The sequence below is a fragment of the Pteropus alecto genome, unplaced genomic scaffold (assembly GCF_000325575.1).
Source record: "Pteropus alecto unplaced genomic scaffold, ASM32557v1 scaffold38, whole genome shotgun sequence".
Classification (NCBI taxonomy): domain Eukaryota; kingdom Metazoa; phylum Chordata; class Mammalia; order Chiroptera; family Pteropodidae; genus Pteropus; species Pteropus alecto.
Window position 1 is genome coordinate 6,531,318 of NW_006442512.1, and position 9,471 is coordinate 6,540,788.

A 9,471-nucleotide genomic window follows, 5' to 3' on the forward strand; every position below is an offset into this window, starting at 1 on the left:
CCGCACCTGACAGCATCGCATTCTCTTTGATAGAAAAGCGAGCTACATGCCTTCATTATTACAAAAGTTGTATTTTCTATGCTATGGGAGAATTCTGTGAGTCTGGCGATTTCAGGATGAATTGGAAACTCTAGACTTGGTTGCTGGTAGGTTAAAGGAGGGGATAAAGGAATATATAAACACCTTCATTCATTTGCTCACTAAATACTTGTTGAATGTCTACTATGTACTGGCCTCTGTTTATAAGGGATACAATGCTAAACAAAACAGAGAAAATATCTGTTTTCTGAGAGATTATATGTTTCAAAATGAATGCCTGACATGCAAGGTTATTTCTTGCATAATTTCGTTTTGCATATTAGAAGCTTGATATTACTTCGTTCTCTCTCTGCAGTCTTTCAGTGAAAAATTCCTTCTGTGTCCCCAGTCAGATGCCAATTAAAGTGATGGTCTCATACTCAAAAAGGCAGAAGAAGTAGCACATTAATAAATTTCAAAATATTGGTATTATTGAAAGTGTTTAACAAAGATTATTTTTTTCTGGATTTAGTGTTAGAAAGTGTTTTTTCATTTTTTTGTAATTCTTTTTCACCTAGATTCCTTTTGTAATTGTTCAAAGAAGACAATGTATTGGGAGACATATTAGAACATTTAAAATTTGGATAATAAAATGAGTGAAGTGTTTTCTGGAATCAGCACTATGCCATTTAGTGTTTCCTCAGTTTTCGGTGATTGAGAGCATTGACTCAAAGTACCCATCAGCTGGCAGACCTCGGGGTTGCTGATGTGGCTGTGCTTGCATTGTGACTGTTGTACATATATGCTGCAAAAACACTCAGTAGAAGTCAGTTGGTACTAAAGAAAAGTATTTTTTAAAAAATAAATTTACTTAAAATTTTTATTTAAAGTCATTATTTTGCAGGAGTGAGACTAATTTCTATTTCATTAATTATATAAGGAGTTATATATGGAAACGAGATAGAGGTAATTAGGTTATGAATGTGGAGCCTCCATTGTGGGATTAGTGTCCTTATAAGAAGAGACATTAGAGTGGGATGGTAGATGGGGTAAAAGGGGTCAAATATGTGGTGACAGAAAGAAATCTAACTATGGGTGGCGAACATAAAATGCAAAATATATATGACTTACTGTTGAATTGTAAAAAAAAGAAAATAAATAAAAAATAAATAAAAAACTGAATGAATCTGAAAAAAAAAAAAAAGAAAAAGTAAGAAGAGACATTAGAGAGTTTGCTTGCTGTCTCTCTGCCACAGCAGGAAGGCAGCCCTCTGCAAACAAGGAAGAGAGCTCTCATCAGAATCTGATCATGCTGGCACCCTGATCTCAGACTTCCCAGCCTCTAGGACTATGAAAAATAAACTTTTGTTGTTTAAACTCCCAGTCTACAGTAATTCGTTATAGCAGACTTAGCTAAGACATACATACTCCTAAAAGATTGATGTTTGACTAAGTCATCATTAAATTTTCCTCTGTGTGTTTGTGTGTATGTGTGTTTGTGTAGGTGTGTTTAGGTGCCATCATAAAAGCATGTGACAGAGCTCTGGGTAAATGTATTTAGGGACTTATATGGTGATTTCATCACTACATTTCCTCTAGTCAGTAGTTAAATTAGGACATGGTGTCCACATATATTTATTGCTGTCATCTACTGGATACTGTGTTATTTTAAGCAAAATAATAACCTTTATAACTAGTCTAGTACAACAGCTTATAAAATTAGGATATACTTAATGAAAGAATGCCAAAAAAAAAACAAACCAAAAACAAACCTGATGAAGATTCTAGAAAGTGCAATCTCTTTTTTTTATACCACAAGATATGTGCTGAGTATTTTTTTTATGTAAAGAGGTTAGTATGGAAGATTCAGGCAGACCAGAGTTAAAGAATATAAAATGGAAAGGTACAACTTAGTGCCATTAAGAAAATTTGGAACACTCTAATATTGTTTGCCATTGATGGGAAGTTCCAGTTTTTATATTCTTCACTGGCACAGTAACTATGGACAGAAGGTAACCAAGAAGACTTATGTGATTTGCCAATGTGTATTTCCATCTGGGGTAATATAGCAGATAAAAGAGAGACCTAGTTGGTTTCCTAAATATATTACATCGACATTTCACCACATGGGTATTATTAAATAGAAATAAACATCTAGGGTGCAGGTGGAATGGGGAAAAGTAACTGAATAAATAAAGCACAGGCAAGAAGTTTTAGTCTTTTTAGAAAATCAACTTTTTTTTTCAAAATCAAAATTTCAATTGTAGCCCAATATTTAAAATCTGCAGTTACAAATAATTAATTTTCTCCAAATTGGAATTTTCCTAAACTCATAGTTTGTCAAATACAAGAGTTGTTAGAAGTGGAAATAGTGTTAAGTACTATAAATAGGTAATAACATAACATCTCAAAGTTTAAAGTTTCCTTGTGTTATTTTTATTATACATTGTTTAGATGAGTGTTGGGATCCTGATTGGATGGTGGAAACACTGAGGACCCAGTGACGAAGAGGTGGATCTTGGGCCAAGATAGATAAACTGATAAAATGACAGCCAAGGTGACCACTAACAACAGAAAAATAGTTTTCCTATTCTTGATAGTGAAGTCAGTTTGGTTATTGATGTGCCTCAGGTGGAAAGCAGACACTAGCTTCTGTGATTTCCAGAAGAGGAGACATTACATGCCAGGTTTTCATGGAGTAGAGCCAGCAAAAAAAAAAAAAGAAGCAATGGCTGTTCGAGGAAGAGCTGAGAGAGAATTTCTGGCTATTTTTTAAAACTTGGCATATACAGTAGAGTCCTGGGAAAGCTGGTAGAAAAAACACAGAAGCAAATCTGACTTCTGAGTCTTACATAAACGTTAGGGAAAAGGACAAAGCCTGTGGTCAAGGACAAAGATCATGGTTTTTGCAGACTGAGGTCACTCGAATTCTCAAGGCTGAGAAGCAGTGTATGATATTTGGATATATAGTATTTTTGGCTATTTAAGTACTAGTAACTTTATAACTTTTTAGCCTGTTTTATTATTTTTTTAAACATGGCATTTATCACTGCCATATGATATATTCATCTGTGTATTGTCATTTTCCTTCTCCTATATAAGATGAGAGACTTGTTGGTTTCATTTATTTTTGTGTATAGAATGGTACCTGACACATAGTAGATACTGAAATAAATGCATTTATATATAATTTGGTTAATTCTGGTCCTGAAAGTCCAGTATTCACAGGAGTCTGGGAATGGACTGGAGGAGGGGCAGAAAAATGTAAGTGTTAGAGGGTGCGGTGGTTTAAAAAGATGCCTACAACTTGTAAAACAGAGTAAAATGATGGTTAACGGGGTTGGGGATGGGGTAAGAGCGATGCTATTTAAGGGTATGAATTTATAATGAGTAATAAATAAGCCATAGAGAGCTAATGAACAGTATAATGAATATAGTGAATAATATTGTACTATAATTATGTAATGTGATATATATTGCTACATCAGTAATCATATTATAATATATAAATGTATCGAAGTATCTCCAGGTACCCAAGAATTATTTGATACTCCTCCCTTCAAAAGGTGGCACCCAGTTCCCCTCCTGTTGAGTATAGACTGTACTTAGTGACTCACTTCTGACGAACTGACTGTGGCAGAACTGATGGGTGTAACTTCCAAGTCTAGGCCAGAAAAGACATTGTGGCTTTTTCTTTGCTCTTTCCTGCTGGCTCACTCACACTCTGTTTACTGGGTGGCTTCTGGGGAAAGCCACCTGCCATGTCCTGAGGATACTCAAACAGCGTGGTGGTGGGGCCCAGGTGGCAAGGAACTGCTGGCCAACAGTGAGAGAACCGAGACTCAGGCCAACAACCGTGCAAGTGAGCTTAGAAACAAACCCTCCAAGTCTAGTCAAGGCATCAGCTGCCAGCAGCCCCTGCCAGCATCTTGTTCGCAACTTCTAAGGGACCCTGAGTCAGAACCACCCAGCTAAGGCACTTCTGAATTCTTGACCCAAAAAACTAAGATAACAAATGTTCATTGTTTTAATCCACTAAATTTGAGGGTATTTGGTTATGTATCAACAGATAGCTATGATAGGAGGAAATCTGCCAACTAGAAATAAAACAGTTCAAAAATTATTACCTGAGAGATGATTAAAGAAAAATTGCATAGATTGAAATGCATACATCTATTCCTACATATTTTAATTTCTGTTTTCCATTTGGTCTCTTTTTTTGAGAAGACCAGATTTTTACATTTTTGTAACATCTTGCAATACCTACTATCCTGCACATTATCAGTGGCTAATAAATGATGATGAAAAGTTTTACATTTTTATGATAAAGTTCCAAGAAAGGAGAGAGGGCAGTTTCTACATCAAGATGGCCTTCCCTCCTTCTACTCAGTTCCATTGTATAGATCAAGATTTGTCATATCTAGGGACTGAAGAAACATGGTGTGTGTGTGTGTGTGTGTGTGTGTGTGTGTGTGTTTAAGAGACCAACCACTAACAACCATGTCAGCTTTTCAAATTCACATCAAATACACACAGCTTGAAAACATCTACAAAAGCAGGTTTAAATTGCTTTGTGATCAATTGGTATTTTTTCTTAAGAATTTGCTGAAAATGTGCTCTTTACCTAACTAGGCTTTAATTAACTCCTGACTAGAAAAGTTTGGTACAGAAATATGCTTTCTTTTAACTAACAAATATGACTTATTTTAAAATGTGACTGCAGAATACTGAATGATATTAGATATTGTTTATGGACTTGGAAAAGGATTTCTCTTAGATTTTTCGAAGTAAAAGTGTATCATCCCTTTTTGAAAAAGAGCTTGTTATGCTATGTTCTCTTTCTCCGCATTCAGAAACGGAAAGCACTGATGAAGTCATCTGTCTTAAACCTGGGCAGCAATGTTGTCTTTGGGGTCAGAGTAATCTGAGTCTCATCATTTACAAGTTATGTGACCTTGGGCAGATGATTTAGCTTTGCTGATGCTTAGCTTTCCCATCTGTAGCACCCCTCCCATTCACTCTAACAATTCAGTGGATAATGATCTATGCACTGTGTTTGAAGCCAACTCACATGGAGGCGTTTGTTAGCTTGGTGCTTAAAATGACCTTCAAACTGGAAAAATGACCCTACCTTCCCCCACCCTTAAATGAAGTAATCTATAGGGGCAAAAGATCATGATTCAAATTCCAGGCTAATAATTCAATAACACAAACATGATACAGAAAAAGGCCAAGTGGGCTCTACACAATGTTGGGGTTAGAGTCAGCTGTTATCTGAATGTGTCAGCGATAGAATGATATCAAAGGGCCAGCAGTGTTCCTTCCATCACTCTTTGCATGTGTTAGCCATGTTTTAGAGTGTGAACCCAATTTAAGTTTAGTCATATAATTTTGAAGTTGTGGATAAGTATAAGTAATCCAGTAAAGAGTGTGTGTGTGTGTGTGTGTGTGTGTGTGTGTATGGGTGGGTGTGGGCGTGGGTGTATGTGTATACTAGGATGGTTTGATTCAGCAAAGGTTAGGTGAGAGACTTAATTAAATCTTAACAGGCCTGGCAATTCTAGATTTTCCAGATAGAAGTGTATTCTATGGTTGAGACTTCCTCATTAGCAAAGAGAGGATTTTTCTTTCTTCCGTAGGCTCATCCCTTTGGCCAGAGAGCAATGTGACTTAGGACTGATGAAGTTTCCTTAGCTCTTAGTGTCTCTGAACCAGAGCAATGTGAACAATATAAAAATAGCATGAGTTAACAATTGTGTATCACTTAACTATGTGCCAGTTAACATAATTTTTACATGGATCATGTAGCTTGACATGCCCCCTCCCCCAACACCACCACCACCATCACCACCACACACACACACACACACACACACACATCTCTTTGTGGCCATCTTAAGTGGGAGGTGGTATTCGTAGCTATTATTGGCATGGTAGTAATTACCCTGTGCTTAGTCATTTCACCTCGCTGATCTCAATTACCTCAGTTTCTACAAGTTTTCAGCTTTCTTCAACCCTTCTTTTCTTTGAATTTCTGTCACTATTCACTCTGGAAAATTTCTATAATTTTTTTTTTCTTCTGCTCCTCCCCCTTCCCAAATAATTCACTGCTATTGAAGAAAAGCATATAACTTTGATGTCTCTCTCACACTGAGGCAGTCGTTTATTCAACATGCTTTTTTTATTCTAGGCACGGGAGAGAGAATGGTGAATAAGCAGACAAAAATTCCTGCCCCTGCTTACATTCTGGTGACAGTAGATAGATAATAAATAAGATAATAAAGTAAAATATGTGGCACAAGAGAGTATAAGTACTAAGGAGAAGAATAAAGCAGTAACAAAGAATAAGATGTAGGATAGGAGATGGGTGGAAGAGTTGCAGTTTTAGGTAGAATGTCCAGGGAAAATAATACTGAGGAAGTGGCTTTTGAATAGAGTCAGAAGAGGTGAAGAACAGATTATTGCTATAACCTCAGTTGGGCCTCCATTAATGAGCCAAGATTATATGATCTCATTGTCACATACTACAGAACTTTTCCTAAGCCCTCTCTTTAAGCTCTTTCCATATCCTTATCTTTATGAGATCAAGATGCTTCCTCCCTTACCTGGGAGGACTTAGAGCACAGAATTTATTCTGATATTTATTGAAAGCCGGTCAAACGGAATGATCAAATAATCCTGATCTCCTGGAGCTTGTATTTTAGTGACCCTATATTCCAATATCATTATCCACTCCCTTTCTTCTTGAAACCTTCTTCATCTTTATTCTTTCCCATCTAGATTTCTTTTGTGTAAGGATTCCTCCATCTAGTTAATTAACACATCCATCACCTCACATCTTTATCTATTCTTTACTTAATACTATTTAGAAGCACCTCACCTTTTCCCATCCATTTGTGCTATCGATCCCAACTTCTGCCTTCCTCTGAAACTTAGTGCCGTCAATAATTCCCTTTTGTCAAATCTTTAGCTTCCTGCTTCACTAGCTACTCACTTCCCTACTGCTTACAAATGCGTTGAGGACTCCCCACTCCTCAAACACCTTCTCTTGACTCTCTTTCCAATTACAAGTACTTACAGCTCACTTTTCTTTCATTGACAAGTATCTCTAAAGCTTTAACTGCATTATTTCTATGTCTTTACCACGATGTTACAGTAGTTTCAAATTAAAAGTCAAAACACATGGTGTATAATGAGGCAGAATAAATTGCAGATGGGAGTGGTTCAGAAAATCTAGGATTTGGGTTTTCTTGATTCCTACCCATAAACTGAGCTCACCCACAATTCTGCTGAACATTTTCCCTTAATAGTCCCCAATAGCCTTCTAGCATAAAATTCAAAATTTTCTTATCTAATACTCTTGAACTCTTTGTAGAAATTTACGATCGTTGCTTTTCATTTTTGATAGCCTTTCTCAGTGTGTGACAGAACTATCTCAATTATCTCTCTCTTTCTCTTTTAGACTATAGCAAAGCTATGTGGCTCCTACTCGGTATTTCATAGAATCCATCGGAAAGGCTGCCTAGCTTCTGGGAATGCCTCACCTGCTGATTCTCCATTCCAGCCCATGCTGCACCCTCAACACTTCACATAAGAGCCACATAAATTCGATATGTTCCGTTTTGACCCCTGGCTGCAGTTCTCCTAGCTGCTCCCTGCCTCCTAGTCTTGCAATTCACAACTCAGTGTTCTGGTTGGGGCAAGAAGGCCTCTGGTCTCTTTGACAGTGTCCTGCAAAGCTGGGGAAGCCACACGTGCACTCGTGCGCTCTTACTTTCTTCCACGGGAGAAATTAGGGGCCAAGAAGAACCCTTTTGGCACTGAACTGTGCTGCCTTGAGGGGGCAGTGATGAAGGTAGAATGAAACTGTTCCTTCTACTTTCTTCAGTGTTTCCGAATCTCACATTTTTTCCCTCCAATGGTGTGCTGGGACTCCTCTGCTGAACTCCTGGACTTCCATAGATGCTCACCTATCCATGAGTGATTGTTTCAGTTGGTATTCTGCTGGAGGTGTGGATGGGGAAGACAGTAGGAAATTCTTATTCTGCCACAATAATAACTTCACCTCTTTGTTTTAATTTAAATGCAACTTCTAGCTCTCATATTAAAGAGTGAGGAACATTATAATATTAGTTAATAAAACCATTTTTATTCCAATTGAAAGTAACATGGGGCCTTGACTCTAAACTCTAATTTAGTTTTTGTTCCCATTAATAGTGAGTGATATGAAATTACATGAAATGAAGGGTCTTGGATTTATTGGAATCAGATTTAGTTTTGCAAAATTGCATAGGGACTAAGGATATTCCTTTTGAAATGCAAAATTATTAAAATATCTTTGATGGATGAAAGTAGGCCCAGCTAAGATCATCTGTAAGAAGGTACCAAATCCTAAGGAAAAACTCATTATAATGTAAAGGCAGTTCCGGACTAGTGACCTGAGATTTCTACTAGGTCCTTGGGGGTTCAGGAGGAGGAATGCAGTCAGATATGATATGAGGCTAAGAATGTCAAGCTTTTTCTTACCAATCCACTTTACTACATACCCTGAGAAAACTGGCTGTTAATATTTGCAATGAAAGGTTATGACAAAAGGAAGGAATGGCCTCCTTCTGCAACCCGAGAAAACTTGCTACCTGAGCAGAGTCTGGACCAGCAGCAGAGGGTAATGACCAGGCCAAGAATCAGCTCCAGTTGCAAACTTTCAGCTTTCCAGGTTTTGTCAAGCGAGGACCCTAGAACAATTAGTGTTAACAGAGAGAAATGGACTACACAAATTTTGACTAACTTTTTGAGTGGTAGCAACTGCATCTGGCAGTGTGTTTTAGACCAATAGATGTCCAGTGCTTCCCAGACTTCAATGTATATATGAACCATCTGAGCTCTTATTAAAGTGTAAGTTTTGATTCATTTTATATGGCTTCCAAGAAGCCATAAATTTGTGCCCTAATCCCTGGGACTGAGTATATTACTTTGTATGGCAAAAGAGACTTTCAGATGTAATTACGTTTATTAATCCATTGACTTTTTTTTTTTGTCTTAAAAAAAAAGGGTTTATTAGGCCAGTGCTAGTAAAATCAAAAATGGGGTAGGGCATGGGGTCTAAACTACCAACAGCACGGCTAGGTAGGAAAGACAATGTGTCCATTGTCCCGGAGGTTTTTTTTTTTGTAATGGTAACATTGGTTAACAAAATCCAGTAAGTTTCAGCTATACACTTTAACAGTAGGCATATATATATTTACACTGTGTTCACTTCCCATAGTTAGATTTCTTTCTGTTACCACATATTTGACCACCTTTTATCTCTTCTACCTCCCCTCCTCCCCACTACCCTCTGATAAACACTAGTCCATTGTCCATGTCCATAAGTCTCTGTTTGTTTGTCCTGTTCATTTGTGGCTTTTAGGTTTATATCCCACATATAAGTGATATCATGTGATTTTCAACTTT